The following is a 4,783-nucleotide window of genomic DNA, read 5'->3' on the forward strand; positions in this document are numbered from 1 at the left end:
ACCTTAATGGCGTCCGTGTCGCGGGGCGGCGGCGCGGACGGCAAGGCCGGGGTGACGTGACGGCTCGGGCACGTGGGGCGGGCGCTGTGCGGGCACAGGGCGGGTGCGGCAGGGGAGCAGCGGCGAGCGGCGCGGCTAATCGACGGGTAGCACGGCGAGCGGTGCGGCACGCGGGGGAACAAGGCACGCGCGTGCGCGCGTGGCGCGGTTCCGGGGCAAGGGCGCGAGCGGCGAGGCCGGGGCGGCAGTGGCGGGCGGCGCGGCGGCCGTGCGGGTCCGGGGCGATGCACGCGCGTACGGCGGGGTGGCGTGGCTCGGGAGCCAAGCAGGAGGGGCGGCGCGGGCTGAGTAGTGCCCGGGAGCAGAGGAGGTGAGAAGAGAAGGGAGGAGAAGAGAGGAGGGAAGAGAAAAAGAGAACGGAAAGAGAGGGAAAAGGGAAAAAAAGAAGAGAGAAGGAATGGGAGGCAGAGAAAGAGAAAAGGGGAGAGAGAGGGGGAGACGCGTCGGCGCCGGTCGCGGCGGCGACCGCGGCCGGTCGGCCACGCGCGCGGTATTCGCGCGAGGAGAGAGGGAAAAGAAAGGGAGTCATGTCGGCGCTAATCACGGCGGGCGGTCACGCGTGAGCGACAAGCCATCGAGCGGTGCTGAACGGAACAGCGATCCGGTTAGGGTTAGGGTTTTTATGACGAATGACTTTTAAACGAAGCACTCTAGCGCGTGATTTATTTTGGTTAATTTTCAGGGCGTCACAAACCTACCCCACTTAAATGAATCTCGTCCTCGAGATTCGGCTGGCTCCTAAATAGATGGGGAAACTCCTTCTTTAGCGCCTCTTCGCGTTCCCATGTCGCTTCTTCTACTCCATGTCTGCTCCATTGAACCCTGCATATCCGTACTTCGGAGTTTCTTGTCCTTCTAGTGACAGTGTCCAGAATTTTGACCGGTACTTCCTGGTTTCGCAGATCCGGCTGCAGGTCTATTGTTTCCACCGGCACATGTTCTCCCTCGGGTACTCTCAAACACCTTCTTAACTGCGAAACATGAAACACTGGGTGTATATCCGACATTTCTTCTGATAACTCCAGTCGGTATGCCACTGCTCCGACTCTCTTCAGAACTCGATACGGTCCAATGTATCGAGGGGCTAATTTTCCTTGTACCTGAAATCTTCGCGTTCCTCGAATGGGTGAGACTTTGAGATAGACAAAATCTCCTGGGTCGAAACTTATTTCTCGCCTTTTCTTGTCCGCGTAGCTCTATTGTCGGGACTGAGCTGCTTTCAACTTCTCACGGACCTCTGCTACTTTTTCTTCTGCTTCCTTTATAAGTGCGGGTCCTACTAGTGCACGTTCTCCAACTTCTGACCATATCAGGGGAGTTTTGCACTTTCTTCCATAGAGAGCTTCGAATGGCGACATGCCCAAGCTGGCTTGGTAACTAATTTTGTGCGAGAATTCTGCATAAGGCAGACTCTGTTCCCAATCATTTCCATAGGTTAGGACACATGCTCTCAGCATATCTTCCATGATCTGATTTACCCTTTCGGTTTGACCGTCCGTCTGTGGGTGATATGCGGAGCTGAAATCTAACTTGGTGCCCATGGCTTGATGCAAGCTTTTCCAAAATCTAGAGGTAAATTGGGTTCCTCTATCTGAGACAATTCTGCTAGGTACTCCATGTAACTTTACTATGTTTTCTACATAAAGCTTTGCCAGCTTTTCTCCGCCATAAGTGGTTCGTACGGGTATAAAATGAGCCGATTTAGTGAGTCGATCCACTATTACCTATATGGAATCGTGCCCCTTCTGTGTTCGGGGTAGACCCACTACAAAATCCATTCCTATCTCATCCCATTTCCAAACCGGAATGGGTAAGGGTTGCAGTAACCCGGCTGGCTTTTGATGTTCGGCCTTGATCCGCTTTCATTCCGTTCCACCAATACTTTTGCCTTATGTCCATATACATTTTGGTGGATCCTGAGTGGATGGAGTAGGCCGAGTTATGGGCTTCGTCCATGATTATCTACCGGAAGTCTCCTTTCTGGGGTACACAAATCCTATTCTCGTACCACAACGTTCCCTTATCATCTACTCTGAAGCCCGGTGCTTTGTTTTCTCCAGTTTGCTTGCAGATCTTTACTAGCTCCTGATCCGAGCTTTGAGCCTCTCTAATTCTATCCTCTAGTGTTGATTGGACGCTTAGCACATGGCTGGAGCCTCGAGGAACAATGTGCACATTTAATCGTGCCATTTCCTTGCGCAGATTGTCATCCTTGGGTCCATAGGATTTCCGGCTTAAGGCGTCGGCTACCACATTTGCCTTTCCGGGGTGGTAGTGGATTTCCAAATTGTAATCCTTCACCAACTCCAACCATCTTCTTTGCCTTAGGTTTAAATCCGACTGGGTGAAGATATACTTCAGACTCTTGTGGTCGGTGTAAACCTCACACTTATTTCCAATCAGGTAGTGTCTCCAAATCTTAAGGGCATGCACTACGGCTGCTAATTCCAAATCATGGGTCGGATAGTTCCGCTCATGAGTCCTGAGTAGGCGAGAAGCATATGCAACGACTTTCCCGTCTTGCATCAGTACACACCCTAATCCTTGTCGGGATGCGTCACAATAGATGACAAAATCCCGATGAATGTCCGGTAGGGTCAGCACTGGGGCGGTTGTCAACCTTTGCTTCAATTCTTGGAAACTTCTTTCGCAAGACTCCGTCCAGGCGAACTTCTTCTCCTTCTTAAGAAGTTCCGTCATGGGTCGGGCTATCTTAGAGAATCCCTCAATAAACCTCCGATAGCACCCGGCCAGTCCAAGAAAACTTCTGATTTCACTAACATTGGTCGGTCGCTGCCAGTTGGAAACTGCTTCGACCTTCTCTGGGTCCACTGCTACGCCTTCCGCGGTCAGAATGTGACCAAGGAAAGCTACTCTTTCCAGCCAGAATTCACACTTGCTAAATTTGGCATATAGCCTATGTATTCTTAGCTTTTCCAATACTACCCGCAGGTGTTGCTCATGTTCTTGAATACTCTTGGAGTAGACAAGTATGTCGTCGATAAAGACTACGACAAACTTATCCAGCTCGTCCATAAATACCTTATTCATGAGGTTCATAAAATAGGCAGGGGCATTGGTTAGTCCGAAGGACATTACGGTGAACTCAAACTGCCCGTAGCGGGTGACAAAAGCCGTCTTGGGGATATCACTTTCCCTAATCTTGAGCTGAAAATATCCTGACCTTAAATCGATCTTGGAAAAGTACTTGGCTCCTTTTAGTTGATCGAACAGGTCATCAATCCTGGGGAGGGGGTACTTATTCTTAATGGTAACCTTGTTCAGTGCTCGGTAGTCTAGACACAGCCTCATACTCCCATCTTTCTTCCTGACAAACAGCACTGGGGCTTCCCATGGCGACGAGCTTGGTCTAATGAAGCCAATTCGTTGCAGTTCTTCTAGTTGCTTCTTTAATTCTGTTAACTCAGAGGCCGCCATCCTATAGGGTCTCTTGGCTATAGGGGATGTTCCGGGGATAAGGTCTATGACGAACTCTATATCCCTGTCCGGCGGCATACCGGGAAGCTCTTCGGGGAATACGTCTGGGTATTCGTTTACTGCCGGGACTCCTTCTAATGGCTTGGCTTCCATGCTAAACACCATTGGGTCAAACTTACTATCCCGGGTATGGCAGATCACTTGTACTCCTTCGGGGTTTGTTAGGTGTACCACTTTGTCGGTACAACCTATGAGTCCATTGTGTCGGCTTAAACCAGTCCATCCCAAGAATCACGTCTATTCCCCTAGACTTAAGTACTACCAAATCTGCTAGAAATTCTACCCCACTTAAATTGATCCTTACCCGTGGACAGCCTAATTGACAATTGATGTCGCCTCCAGGCGTCCGGGTTAATAGGGGTGTTTTTAGTAGTACTGTAGGTATTTTGTGTTTCTCCACAAAGCTTGAGGATATAAACGAGTGCGATGCTCCAGAATCAAATAGTACCGTTGCCAGAGCTGAGTTGACTAGGTACTCACCGAGCACTACGCCCTGAGCTTCTTGAGCCTCCTGCGCGTCGATGTGATTGACGCAGGCTCGTCCAAATGATTGCTGGGGCTGCTTCATGTGGCAGAACCAACCTGAATTATACCGGCTCAAGTACGCGAGTCCACTCCAGAGGGCTCCAACGTGCTTCAAACGGTATAATCCCTTGGCCTGTCGGGTAACGTCCCGATAAACCACCGATACACAGGATCAAATAAGGTTACCTCACACGAAGGTGAGTCCAGAGATACAATCACCATTACATTTTACATCATAGAGAAAATTACATTACAAGGGTTTCCAAAAGAGATACAAAGTTTTAAATTTAGAGAAAATATTACAAATTGTTAAAACTATGGTTTTTAGCAGCGGAAAACATACGCGATGATTACAACTCGTCGATAAGACGGATGTCATGCTAAGCCCGAGCACGACATCGCTCGATATCACCAGTGCTGGCCGGGGACGGGTCCCATTCCACGGACCAACCTTCTGAAAGAGCACAGGGCCAGGGCAAGGGAAGAGTAGGGTCTTCAAGACATTACCTGCAAAACATATATCTAGCAAGGCTGAGTATACTAATACTCAGCAAGGCTTACCCGGGATTGGGTATACTTAGCCCATAACTAGACTTATGAGAGCTCATAATGGTTCTGGGTTTAGTTTCAGCTGAAAAGCATCAAAGAGTAGATCCTTAACTTCAAGTTTTAGCTTTCAGATTCTAGTTAATTATCCATT

The sequence above is a fragment of the Panicum hallii genome, chromosome 3 (assembly GCF_002211085.1).
Source record: "Panicum hallii strain FIL2 chromosome 3, PHallii_v3.1, whole genome shotgun sequence".
In the NCBI taxonomy this organism is placed as follows: domain Eukaryota; kingdom Viridiplantae; phylum Streptophyta; class Magnoliopsida; order Poales; family Poaceae; genus Panicum; species Panicum hallii.